Consider the following 15,680-nt stretch of genomic DNA (forward strand, 5'->3'; position numbering starts at 1 on the left):
AACAAATTTTATATATATTTGTTGTTGTACATATTAATTTTTTCATTTAATTGTAGTGTTGGTTTTTCTGAATATTGAATACATTACATACATTATGTATTCTAATGACAAATTTGTGTCATTTCTATTATTTTAATTGATTTATTTTTCTTGAATGCTTGAGTTTGCTGCTAATTCCAGGAAAAAAATATGGTAAACAAGAGTAGTGATTCTGAGCGTACTTATCTTCATTTGATTTAATCCTGACTTATGCTTCCGGTATTTCAACATTTAGACTTCAGTTTTAGATTTATCCCTAGGCAGATGGAGGGATGGGAGATTACGAGAGTATATGAGACTGGGGGAAAGTGTGAAGGAAAAGGATGGACAAGATGAATGCAGGTAACTAGGAAGCGGGGAGAGAGAGACTTAATTGAGTTTTTAATCAGTAAGTGATGTCAAATTTGTCAAATAACCCTTAAACCTTTAATGAGCAAAACATATAGAAATACTAACCTGTTACTATGGTATTAGCAGATTTTCTAAGAATTACTCTCTTTATTTTTATAAATCCTGTGAATATTTACCTGTGCAATCTCATGACACCTGGCTGTGGTGGTACAAAATAGAAATATTAGTGACATTGCTATTATTATTTCAGTTCTGTTGCTAGCAGCACCTCTTCGAGATAAGAAAGTATGGCCTTGATGAGGGGTAGGGAGGAAGACAGTGTAAGTCAAACAGGTAACTGATGGAAGTAGGGATAAATTATAGCAGATGGATAAGGTGATCACAAATTATGTCAATTACAGAGTATGGTGTAAGCATGCTATTTCCATGCCATCATCTCTCCACAGGAGATAAAACTAAGAGTACACAATGGTGTGCACTAGTGGCTGCCTTTGGGAGAAATCTCTGAACCAGTAGGTTTTCTCTTGAGGATAACATTTGGATTCCTACTGATCTTTATGCTCTGTCGAAGGACTCTTCCTTAGAAGTGACACAGAACTCCTGGTGACTCAATTTATGGGTACTTGACTGCAATGATCACTCAGTTCATGGTTTATAGGCTTTGCTTATGCTTCTGGTTAATATTAAGATGTCCTGAAGTAAATACTATAAATCATACCAATGGGGCAAAATAATTTGAAGAGTTGATCTTCTGCACTTTCTGTGACCATAAATCAAGATGATGTGTTGCTAAGATTGCTGCCTTGGTGAGATGGGAAACAGATTGCTGCTTCCTACCTGGTATATCATAGCTTAACGTGCCCCTTCAAATATGTCAAATATATATGTGGATGAAATCATTTAAGGAAAATGTAAATGCAACCTTGAGGGAGGTAGACTTGGCAATGGGCTATTACAGATTATTCTGACAAAATACTTTTATGGAAATTGTTATGGCACACCCCTGTAAGGACAACTTTATTGGGTGTTGACTATGCCCATGTGCAGCTTCAAGGCACATGGTATTTTTGGTACAGATCATTTCCCCTAACTGAACACATTCCATCAGTCTGCAATAACATATATGGTGGTTTGTTTCACGCTGGCTTTGCCATTGCAAACATCCTGCAGATATCTTCAGGAATGAGTCAGGCAGATACAAATATTTCCTGGAGACTCATCATCTTAATAAAAAAAAGACTTGCTAACCAAAATAAGATCACTCATCAGAACTCTTCCAGGAGACTGGAATAACAGTCTGTATGCAGACCCAAAGGAACTTCATATCCATCAACAGTGCTGGAAGCTGGCTTGCAGCCTCAGCCAGTAAAGAGAATTGATATTCTAATCACTACAGAACTCCATGCCTTTCAGTTTTAGTGGCTTAATTTGCTAGAAAATCAAGTCAAAGAAATGAAGGAAATAAGTTGTGGCCGTTATCACTCTTATTTATTACTCAATTACCATGGGTAAACTATAATTTATCTTCTCTGAGGTTCAGCTGATGAAATTAAGCAGATAAAGATATAACATCATGTCATCTCTGTGGGATGGTAGATGGGTGGTATCTGTAAAAATCCATACCATGAGACCTGTGATATGGTTATGTTAACATACCATATAGAATTTAGAATTTATTGAACATTGCCTTATAATAATCATCCCAGTCACTGCAAGTATAAGGTACATGAAAAGAGATCTTTTTTGAGGGAGAGGGAATGGAGAATGATGTGGTAATTTTAAGTGAAGTACAATGTGTCAAGCATTACCTCTTTGCTATAGGTAGGCAGTATAACAAAGAGTTTGAAAGTCCATTGATAAAATTAAGTGAAACTGAGGTGAATAAAAATAATGATGCTCAGTATGAGAAAATATTTTGTTAACATAAGTTGAAGCCCTCAACTAATGTGATATCATGGAAATTGATCAGCTAGAAAATGAAATGAATTTGACCTTAGAAAAATTACATGCATATTAAATGCATCACTGTATATGAAAAGTTTCAACTATCTGTAGGTATTAGATGTAAAAGAACTACTTGAACTGGCACACACACATGCACACACAAAAGAGAGCTATGAAGGGATATGGTCACAATTAACATGCTTTATAGAATGAATTGCTATTCTGCACTAGATGGTTCAAACTCTTTTTATATAATAGCAGGCATCTTCTTTGTGTAAAGTATCATCTCAAATATTGCAAGATAAGTAACAAGAAAATACTCAACAAAAATGTGTGGAAGGTGATCTCAATCAAGGTAAGAGGGTGCGCTTGGAAGATAGGGAAGGGGAGGATTAAAACAGCTGGCCTTAGATCCATTTCTCTCCTGGCTACCAGGGAGTAAGAACACAGGGGAACAATCTAATCTTACATTCTGTTGGTTAAAACCAAGTCACATTCACTCCTGGATTTTTGGCACAAAAAGAAAAAAAAAAGAAAAGAAAAAGAGAAAAATCAACTAACCAACCAAACAAAAAACTAAGTCACAACTTCCTGTTTCAGCTCTGAGCTTGGAAGTGAACACAGTATACTGACACCGACTGTATGTCTTACTGGTGTATTCTCAGGCCAGAAAAAGACAAGGGAATCTTGAAATTTACCTAGTAAATTTTTTTCTATCCCTTTGAAAAAGGTCTTGGTTACTGTACTTGGGTCCTAACACTCTGCTCTGGGCCACATTCCTGACATATGTCTTCCTCATCCTGCCTGTTTGCCTGGGATCATCCTCTCCATCGCGTTGAAGCATCAATACTCATGCAGGTTTGCCTCCTTGTGGATATGGTTTGTAAGCCTCTTCACATGTTCTCCTTAAACTTACCTGGACTGATGAGAACCTTGGGAACTTTCCTAAATATACATAACTAGAACTGTAGAGACTCCAAGCCAAAACAACTACATATATGATAAGTGCAATTACAAACAAAAATTGGTGTAGAAGTCTGAATATATACTGTAATATGATACAATTCTCATGTATAAGGAGAGGAAGCAAACATTCCTGTGTAATGTCATCTTAATATGTAACATTCACCAATTCCCCTCTATGTTTTCAAAATCTCTTAGATTGCTCTTTATGGCAACAGAATTTAATTCAGAATGAGTAACAGCTGAATTTGTATCCACCTGCACTATGTATGTGCGTGCATGCGTGTGTGTGGGTGTGTATGATTTAAGCCACCAACACTAAGCGTAAAACCATTGTGAGGCAGCACTTGCTGAATCAAATCTCTTGAAATCAGAAATAAGCATGCTTACTAAGTAATGTCATATGATTATAATGAAGCTAAATCAAACTTTTCTTTCTAAAAATTTGAAATTCTTTGTTCTCCATAAGTTTTGTTAAGAATTATATAAAAGAAATAAAATATATCTCAATGCTTTTTTGCTGCGTCCAGCACAGCTCGGGACCGTATCTGAGGACAGGCGATTCAAGACTTAAGAAACAGAGACAAAGTAAAGAGCAAAGATGGGACCAGGGGACTCAAGATCTCGTGGCTCTAGAGCCCCGAAAGCCTGGTCGACATCATATTTATTAGGAGTATACAGCTCAGAAAAAAATGTGACCATAGAGGTGGGGCTATCCCACCAGGAACAAACACCCTCCTTCGGGTATGCAGATTTTCTAAGTCTATCCTGTTATTGCCTCCAGGACATCTCGAGATAGCAAATAATTCCCTCGGGTTAAACAGCATGATTTCATGCCAGAACAAAGTTCTGTTAATTGATGTTCTGGCTTCCAGGACCCTCAATTGTTCCACCCTAAGGAAATAATCTGCCCTCCTTCATGCCCTTATGGTCAATCTCAGGATTTCTCCTTACAAATTTTCTTTAGCATAATACGTGCTATAGGTCATCTACTCTGTAAAACATTAAAACAAAGCAAGCGTGCACATTTTAAGCAAGCAAATGTGACTATAATATTTTAAGCTCATGGAAATTTAGGTGAGGCTTATTTTCTAGTGGCTTGTTTTCCAGCGGCTTTTCCAGCACTTTTTGAGATTAACATGAGTTATTTGAGTACAGAGTTAGAAGATAAGGTGTGATAATTGTATTTATATTTAAACCCTTCATTCACTGTAAATGTTTATATATGGGAATTTAGGAAGTGGGTTGCATATGCACAGTAATTTGAATTATATTTATTTATATAATTGCCATAGCTGATAAATTATTGAGATCTTTATACCAGGCACTGACAGAGACCTACAAGTGGACTGTTTAATTTGATTCTCACTCCTAGTCTAGTAAAGATGATTACTTTTTCATTGTTATATACAAAGAAACAGAGATCTGTTCAAATTCTCACAATTGGGGAAAAAAGGCCAGGAGGAGACAGTCATGTGAGCCCAGAAACCTAACTACTGTATTATACTGCCTCCTTGTCAGCATTATTGTCTAAATCTCATACATGCAAATAAATTATTTCAGAATGAATTTCACGTTTATTTGTGTTTATCCAAATTATTTATACAAAATTATAATAAAATAATTATTTCTTTTTTACCAAAATGTAACATTATTCAAATTGATTAAACTACTTATTTTACACATTAGTTCCTTTTATAAAAAAAAAAAACTCTCACACACTATGTGTAATTTGAGACATTTCAATAGAACCTAATTTTTTTCTACAGAAAAAAATAATGTTGAATTGAATCTGTAAACACTTTGTATCATAATTTTCTTTACAAAAATTGTTGTAACAATTTACTTAGGTTTATGTAACATAGATGACTTGGTAGTGGAAAATAAACTTGTACAAATAACTCCCAAATAGGAACAAACATAGTATCAGAAATGAATAATGTTCAGTAAGCTTGTTATTATTTTTGAACACTGACCTTTAGAGGAGTAACAACTCTCTCATCTTAAATATACATTGATGTGAAACCCAGAATGTTAAAATGACTTACACAGACTGTCAGGATTTCACTTTATTCTGTAATTCAGTGTTCTTGCTCTGTTATTGTAGCTGATTTATTACTTAGTTTTATACCTGGACATTCTATTTTCAGATAAGGAAAATTACTCACTCTGTGTTTAAATACTATTTAAAAGACTACAATATGTGAATAAATGTTCAATATTGAATGGATTTTTAAATTCAAGAGACTTATGAGTGAACATTATTTATATGCTTACAAGATGAGTACTTACAAAAGGAACTAGAAAGATAATCAAAGATAGAGTATGGAAGTTGACATAGTGGCTTACTGAGAAGTAGGTGATTATGCTATCTCAGCTGATTAATGATTATAGATTATGATGATAGACAGACAGGCAGACAGACAGAAACACTTAGTCCACTAGAAGCTTAAGCATGCCAGCCATATTTTTCCATTGTAAAATATAATCAATTTCTCTTACTTAATTTAGCATCAGACATCAGATAAATAAGCTATTTCTTAAATGGTAGACCAACCACTCTCCTCAAGGCTGCCCTGTGCTGTTAACAAATTACCAGTAATAAGCAATTCAAACAATTCTGTCTACAAAACATGCAAAATTAGCCAATAACTATTAATAAAACACTGTAAGCAAAATGAAGTCATGCAGAGATATTTTTAGGAGGGAGACATCAGGCTTAAGCAGAGGACAGAAACCAATTCCCCTCTTCAGAGAGCACGGAGGCGCAAAAGGAACATCAGACATTACCCTCCTAGCTCGGGCACTTTTTTTTTTTTTTTTTCCCCTCCAAGGTCTGTGCTTTAGGAATTAGAAAAAAAGATGAGTTTCTTAGGAGTCTATATTTTACTGAGCAAATACTAATAGACTGAATAGAAAAAACTCTGAATTATTTTGCCCCATACAAGAGTTTCTCTAGATGAAATGCCTCCTTTCAAAAGTCACTAGATAATGAGCTTTGATGAGCTCATTTTAAGTTTGTCAGCTGAGACTAACTGCACATAATATTTTATGTAGCACTAAATGTAAATGCTCTTATATTTCCAATAATCCCACCAATTAGATGTAAATTAGATAAAACTCTTCTAATTTAAGGAAACTTTATGCTAAAAATATACCTCGTTTGGTACTTTGCCCCTAAAACCTTAATATAAGAATAGTTCAAATAATTTAAATCTAGGTGAGGTAATTTTATAATGTAGAATTTCCAAATGTAGGTTACCCTCTGAAGAATATTTTTTGCAAATAAATACAGTATACTTTTTTAAACAAAATTGTCTGTAGTGAGAGGCTACACAAATTAAAGTTATGAACAGAACATCAGTAACCAACTCAGCCATATTCTAGCTATGGAAGAAATACCCATTCTTAGCATTTATGGTTCTAATTATTATCTTTATGTCACGGATAATAAAGGGTTAGGCACTCCCAAAATTTCCATTGTGGTCAAAAAAGACCATAGGACTTTGAAAATGTTATAATTTTTATACTATTAACATTAAGGATAATTTTTATTAAAAAAACAGTATTTTCACATAAACCTTTCCACGTTTTTAAAAACTTCTCAACTCTGACAATTACTCAAATGTGGGCTTTGTGCAAACCAAATTTTCAGCAATTTGAATTAAAAAAATACCTGTCTACCTTATTTCTTAAAAATCATTTACCTTTATAGCATTGTGTCAGAAGTCACCATGAGACCTGAGTTTGACACATTATTTTATAAAATAGATGGGAAAAAGCTTTCCCAGTTGATTTGTGGAACACAACTTTTTATACTGCTACAGTTTTACATGCTTGTATTGTATTGACCTGAATTCACAATTGCACATTCAGATAACATTTGTGACAATTTTATTAGAGATCTGCTTGTATTTATGTTATTGTAGAGTAACATAATTGTGCCTACTGTATTTCAGCAATAATCCTTCAACCCTCACAAAGAAATACAAAGACCACACTTGAGAATGGAGTAGCAGAATATTCTTCTTTTATGTGTCAATGTCAGGTTTTCTAGGAAAAAAAAAAGCCCTGAATATGTATGCATACACAAACCATCCACCAGAATCTAATTTCATGACTATTTCTATAGCGCTACATTTCAGCAGTTATTTACTCATATATAAGTTTTGTGACTACTAACCATCTAAGATGCTTTAAGAACTGATAACCACTACCCCCTCATGTGTTTTAATTTTGTTCTTAACCATACAAAGGATGAGAAAGCAGATTTATGAAAGCTGGGTTTTTATTTTGTTTTGCTTGATCAGTGTTCAGCAATAATAATTAACATAATGTTAATTTAAAGTCTTTAACATTATTTATTCCAAACAAACATACCATCCTTTGTATTTCATTATAAGCCTGATTTTAGCTTCATGTGTGCCCCTCTAATATGCATAACATACTACTGTAAATATATTTCTTCAGGTATTTTCACCTAAAATCTTAAATCCCCCCATGTCTACAGTTACCGAGATTACACTTATAGAGAAAAACCTAATGAGACAACTTCGTATTTTATATATAAATTAATCACTTGAACTCACACTGTTGAGAGGTATGCTAGACCACTTTAATGAGTTGTAAATTATTTAAATCTTATGTCATCCATAGCAGCCCTCCTGTTATTGATGGTTTGGTTATATTTCAATATATATTAAAACAGATGCATTCCTGAACATTTAAAACTTCAGATTTTCTTTACAAAACATATTTGCAACATTAGAGTATAGTAGTCAGTATATATTTTAGGAATATTTCTAATATCTGTAAACACCTACTAATATTTCATAATATTTTCATGAGAAACTTTTTAAAAAATACTGAAATTTAAATGCTTAACACGATAGAATTCCCAGACATTTTAGATCAACACCTTCCAGATATTTCCACAAATCAGCTATCTGACTGCCTGTCTCACTACCCACCTGGTGCATCCCATTACCAACGTGCAATCAGTTAATACACTAGCTTCCCACTTAAGTGGTGCCCTCATTCTAGCCATGCTCACTGCAGTGTGTTCTTAGAACCCAGAATTATTGCCTTTAAACCTAAAGTGAAAATTTTCACCTCAAAACCCTCCGGTGGCTTTTCCTTTGCTCAGAATAAAAGTCAAAAATTTTACTAGCCTGGACGATGTCACCACCTACTCCTATCTGTTCCCCATCACTAACCTCATGTCCTCTTACTCTGCTGCTCACACCCTCTCACCTCTAGCCCATCGCTTTAACCCTCTCGACAGTGATGGGTCACAGCGCTGCATCGGCCATGCCCTTTGCTTGGGAGACTCCTCCCCAGATATCCACATGGCTCCATCATCTTCAGAATACAAATGTCTGAGCACTACGCTCTACACCAGAAATTGACACAACTTTGTAAACTGACTATACTTTAATGAAAAAAATATATATATACAAAAAAAGAATACAAATGTCTGGCCTTAAGGTATATGAACTTGCCATTTTCCTATTAATTGCAGATTGCTTTCAAAAGAGGTTGTACTAAATTAAACTCATCATTTTTCATACTCCCACTTGTGTTTACTATAATTTTTCAACAAAATGATTAATATGAAATTGTGTTTCATTTTGTTTTCTTGGTATTTCTGGGATTTCTTCATACCTGATATTCCTACTCTGAATATTACAATTATAAACCCATTCTCATTCCTAATAGTGCTTCCTTGATCTTGTTCCTTTTTGTCCCATGCATACTTGTCAAATGTGTTGTTTATTTTATTAGTCATTGCAAGTAACACACTTTTGGCTTTATTGATCACTTCTCTTTTTTTCTTTTCATATTTTATTTATTTAAGTAAAATCCCTTTATTTTACATATTTAAATATTTCACTTTATTTTTTTGCTTTAAACTTCAGTTAATTTATTTTTTTAAATATGTTTTTCAATAATTGCCTTTAAATTCCTTCTGAGTGATACTGTATCTGTACCTTACAAATTATAATGTGTAGTATTCTTTTCATTTAGTTACAAATGTATCATAATATTTACTATGATGATGTGATTTCTCCTTTGACATAGTTTACTGAATGGTAAGTTTTCATTTTCTAAATATTCAGTAATATTAGTTATTTTTCTGTTTTTTATTATTTAAATTTTATCTTAAATTCTGAAAGTAAGTCTGACCTCAATTTTTTGAAATTTGTTTTTTTCCATAAACCCTACTATCCTGTCAATACATGTACGTTTACTAGATGGCTTACAAATAATATACAAGTTAAAAATAATATGTGGAAATAAGACTTATGTTCATACACAAATGATTCTTTCCAATAATCTTACTCAAAAATCCTACAGGTTCACTATTTGTTTTGTTTGTTGAAGTAACAGCTTTTACAAGATTTGACTCTGATTGGTTCTTTGTGTTATTTTGTCAGTTTTTGCCCAACAAATTTTAAATCAATTCTGTTATTTACACTGTAGGTTATATTATAACCTTGTTTATTTGTTTTCACATTTCCCTCTTTGTAACTGTCATGCTTGTCTCTTGAAATTCTATTTTGTCAGAAACCAGAAATTTATGTTGATATATTTTGTAGCTCTAATTTTTTAAAATGTCTTTTACATTTTGGGGGTATTTTCTTTCCTTTTAAAAAATTTCATTTTATTTTAAATAATTCAAGGATAACAATATCCCCTTATAATTTTTCAAGAAATATTTTAAAGCATCTGTCTAAATTTAAATTTTAAGCAGAACCTTTTCAGAATATACTGAATTCTATGAATCCACTTCTCAAAGGGACTCTCAGAAGCTTTTAGAAATATGCAATTTAAAATACTCTGAGTGGGCTTACAAAACCTTGAACCTGTGGTATATTATTAAATTCTGAAGAGATATATCACTAATAATCTAAATATTGGCAGACAATAGAATCCACAACTGCATTTAGTAAAAAAGAAAATAAAACATAATTTTCATAATCAATTGCTCACGTATATAAAACTTATAATTTTTTTCACAATCTAAACTCAAGAGATCACTATCTTAAAATACATAATCATTAAATAACTAAAAAGGTATTTTAAATTCAAAACTTATTTTATAATATAAATTTTATCTATATATTTTGTCACCCTAAATCTCTTCTACTCTAGAAATATTGTTGGCTACAACTCTCTTTATTGAACACATAACTATCCTAATCTCTCTCCCAATAATTATAAAAATACTACTCCCCTAAATTTGATCTGTTATTTTGACCATTATTCTTCCACTTAAAATTTTAATAGGTGTGCTAGTATGAAACTATCATCTTTGTATCTTCTCAAGGACATTTGTTGGGAATACAAAGATATGCGCTGATATTTTTTATTCCTTCTATGTAAAAGTCAATTTTTTGTTCATTCTAAAATGGAAAAACTATAGAATACCTGCATACTTGATTACCTCAGACTAGTGTTTTCCAAGGGAATGGAGAATTCATCTCTTCCAGTCTATCAATCTCCTTCTATCTCATATTTTATCATCTAACAAAACCTTGAAACCTGTAAGTAATTATATAATTCTGAGCCTATTTTTTCTGAACCTAAGAACTCCATAAACCATTCAGCCTTCTTGAGAGAAACCAGAGCTATAATATGGAAGAAGTTAGACACTACACAGAGACAGCAAGTCAGAAGTCACAAGTATTATCTGTACTAAACATAAAGAGTATTATCACAGTATCTGGCAGGAATGTATTAATAGGAAACACAAATGATGACTCAAATTAGAAGATAAATCGACTGAGATTCATTAATCAAAAGAAAAAGAAAGCAAAAAACCAAAAGTTTGTCCAAAACTGCTGAGCAGCAGAGAGTAGACAATACAGGGTTTATGTTACTGACTCAGTAAAGTGGAGTAATTTTTCCTTATGAACAAAGTTCAAACAACAGCCAATAACTAAGAACAAGATTAATACAGAAATAGCAAGCAGCCTGTTTCTACCCAGTTTCCTCAAAATCATATTAGTTCAGCTATTGGCATTTCATATAAACACTAAGGTTAATTTTAACCTTTTTCTGTGTGTTCAGACACATATTTTCACAATAGTGTTGCTTATATTAAATTTTTTTCAGAAGACAGGAATCATAAATATTGTATTCACTTTATTCAGCCTCCTATGAGAGTACTATGAGGAGATAAACACTAATTCAATGCTGTTATTATTTTGCTTAGCAATGGTGATGAAGAGAAAATAGAAACACCAAACAATTACTCAAGGAAAACATGTTTACTGTACATTGAAATATTCAGCTAAGATGCAGTATTCTTCTACTAACTAAAATAAGGATTCTCTTTGAGAGTTTTTATTTAATGAAAGTTCTTATGGAAGTGTATTTTAAAACTTAAATGATTGAACTTGACTAAAACTCACTCTAATAAAATCAAAACACAATCAGAATACTTTAAAGAACAATGGAGATATATTTTTACAACTTTGAGAGATATTATATTTTACATGTATAATAAAAATTAAGAATAAATTTTGACATGATAGATTGAAATGATTAATAGAAATATATTCTATTACAAAAGAGAAAGAGATAGAAATCTTGAATAAGGGTAATACATCTTTAGATTTCTTTGAAAAACAAATTTTCTGTACTTTAATCATGGATTTTGTAATTTTGCAGAACACTTCTTATTTGAAGTATTGCTTGTCTTACAGTTTTGTTAACCTACCATTCTTGTTATATCATTCTATGTAAAGATATATGGAGAATATGCTAAGTTATGAGCTATAAATTATTTTAATACAGGGAACAAATAAATCTATTTAAACTTAAATACTTTAAGTATGTTTAAGCATATATATGTATTACACAGTTTATATTTCATGGAGTCTATAATATCAATCATATTTCAGAAATTATCTTCTCTGCTTCATGCATTTTAGAACATTTATGGAAGCACCACAACAGAAGTTTTTTAAAAATACCTCATAAATAAAAACACTGTAAGTATATTAACTTTCACTTTGTATACTCTTTTGGAAATGTCAAGTTTTTTTATGGAAAGAAAAAACTTTTGTGAGCCACATAAATGCTCTTTCTGGCTTTTCCTCTCTAATATCTCTCTTAATTCCCCCTTCTCTATAGTTGCAGTAATTTTACCTCTTTGGAACACTATTTCCTTTAAATTGAAAAAAAAAAAAAACTGGAATGCTGATATGCTTTGAATCTATCTTCCAACTGCTAACTTCCATCAAAGTATGCATTACATTTTACTGTTTTCTACAAACTCCTAATCTAATAATGTTATTCCCTTCTTCTTAAACTATTAATTATTTTCCTTTACATACAGACTTAAATGGAATCTCAAGTATTTATTTTCAAAAACATTCACAATTGTTGACCAACTACACTTCAAATCCTAGCCTCATTGAGTCTTTTCATAAACCTTACGGTATTATATTATGCTATTTAAATTTCTGTTACTCATACTTGATTCACCATTTTTTCACATATTTATTGTAATTCATATTGATTTTTTTCTGTGAACAGAAACAAGAAAAAAAAACTGTTCTCCTTCCCATCTGTGTTTTCACTTCCTATTTATTTTAATAGCACAAATAAATATTACTTCTTCTACAATACCTTACATGAAAGCTGACTTTCCTTTTATGGCCTCATCTTCCACTACATTCTATTCAACAGCAAGTCACCAAGCCCCACAACCAGACTTGGAGGAGATTAGACTCATCTCTCAGGAAAGCAGTGTGAATGTCACATTGTAAGAAGGAATAAAATATGATGATGTGGTTATATTTGAAAAATAAAATCTGTCAGAGTTTACAGAAAAAATATGAGCAAGCCAGTAACAAAAATTAAAAGCAATGAATTAAAAGGATATTTGTGGGGTCAGTCACAATAAATGAAATTAAAACAATCCATTTAAACATTTTCTTAGACTGCTTAAATAGCAAAAACTGGTAAATAAAATTATCATCTGAATCAACGTGACTTAAATTTCAAAACCAAATCCAAACAAACAGAACAAAAATAAACCTATGATTATTCTCTATTCATTTAAAATGATAAGGTTAAGAGTAAGCATATAATTTCTGGTTAAGTTCAGTTTGAACAGCAATTGAAAAATGAAAACAGTAAGTAAGGTATACAGACACTCATTACCAAACACAAATGGCTAAGTACCATTTTGTACATAATTAAATCTGATTAATATCCATATGAAATAAGTATTATTATGTATACTATTTTACAGATGTGTAAAATAAAACTAAGACACACTGAGTAACTGGAAAAGCAGAACTTAAATTTTCATCTGATTCACAAGGTTCATAGCTATTATTTTATATGACTTAACAGTTACTATAATTTTCAGCATAATATAAATTTTTTGATGTACCAACTTCAAATTAAAGTTGACAGGCAATGTTATATCTGGTTCAAATATCTATCTTTTAACTACACACATTCATAAAATACATAATCCAATGATAAATTTTGACACAAGATTTACTTGAAGTATGAAAAAAATTCTATTGGAAAAATATTTGCATTTTTCAAAGTGTTTCACTTTCTCTCAATTCTAGACCTAAATTGAGCATGACAATCTTTCCATGATACTACTTCATATTTTACAGTGTTTAGTTTTATGGACTAAAGTTGAATTAATTCAAAGACTTTTCACTACATATGTTTTCTTCAGCATGCTGTTGAGTGCCAGGAGCTCTGTGGATGTTTAATAAGGATTAATTGGTGTCAATGGCAATAACGACTTCTATTTTCTCCTTTAATATTGATTCCGTGAGTGTGATGTTTAAATGGACCTAATTTTATTTATAATTTCTAACAAGAGTCAGATGATTTAATAGGAAGCAGCCTTTTCAAGTGAATAAAAGTAGAAAATTAGCATAGAATAGAGTATTCATTTTACTAGATCATAAGCTTAATAACTTAAGTTTCAATTATCCAGACCAATGCTTAGTGAAGGATATTTGGTAGGCAATCAGTTATCCATTAGGAATTTTTTTTTTAAAGATTTAAGGTATAATCTCATGTAAGGAAGGTCAATATGGTAAAAAGAACACTGGACTTGAAAAATCAACCTGGCTATGAGTCTCAGCTCCACTACTGAAACTGGAAGATCCCGATCATATTATTTAGGATTCAGACATACTTAATTACTTACCAGTAATGGGAATAATTAAATCAAGCCTCTCAAGTTTAGATTTATGTCTAAATAAATTAACTAATAGATTACTAAATGAATAAAAACATATAGCTATAGGAAAATATAACTAGAGGTTTTATTAGGATTCTAAAGAAAAACAACAGGGTGTACAACGCTGAGAATGAGGGAAGAGGGTTAGTCCTTAGAACTGGACAGTAAGGTACAGAATCTCTGAGGAATTGACAAAGTAGTCTGAGACCTTAAGAGTAAATCAGATCACTCAGTCACATGAAAAATTGCATATGGAGCTGTAAGTTTAAGTTTTATACCCAAATAATTTATAATAATAAATGCGTTTCAATATGAATTTAAAATATATAATTTTGGCATGCCCATGGAATTGTCATATTCTAATTCATCTCAGTTCCTTGAGTAGAATGAATTAATTAGAATTAAAATATTGATTTGGTATTTGCTAAATCATTTATTCCTCAAAATGAAGATGTTGAACAGAATGAGAAACAACTAATATACAGAAACAGTATTAAAATGACAAAGGAGAAACATACTTTGAGGCAATAATTCATGATACTACTCTAGATCTTTTAATTTTTTTCTTACCTTTTAAACAAATATGCTAAAGAAACAATGTCCTCTAATTTTATTTTTTTTAAAGCATTGATTTTATAAGCTTAAATAAACTAAGATGTAACTTCGGTCTTAACTACGCCATTATAAAGCCTGGAGTATGTAAATGTCTCCTAGAAAGTGTATCTAAGAGTGGTGGTAAGGATTAGAATATCAGGTTAATATCCTTTTTATGCCATTTCACCCACACTGACTTTATTCTTGGGTAATCTTTTTTACGTTATTGGGTAAAATTAATCCCTTCCTTTAATAAATATATCCCTGATGCTACTCACCTTGGGAAACAATATACAAATTTGCCCAACAGCACTTACTCTGGAAAACACCGTTTGTTTTTTCTGCCAATGGGTTCTAGAGGGGCTGATGATGTGGTTTTCAGCCTTTTTATTTTTGTGCAGCTTTGTTGTTTATGAAGGAGTTGACATCCATATCCATCAACTGTTCAATTCATCTAGCATTAAGACTATATTGTTCATAAACAGTATTGCTTCATTTTTCTTCAAAGAATGACTGAACATGAATTGAAAATTTTAGCCTGACAAAGCAGATTGACAGG

Source organism: Camelus bactrianus, chromosome 2 (genome assembly GCF_048773025.1).
Source record: "Camelus bactrianus isolate YW-2024 breed Bactrian camel chromosome 2, ASM4877302v1, whole genome shotgun sequence".
Taxonomy (NCBI): Eukaryota; Metazoa; Chordata; class Mammalia; order Artiodactyla; family Camelidae; genus Camelus; species Camelus bactrianus.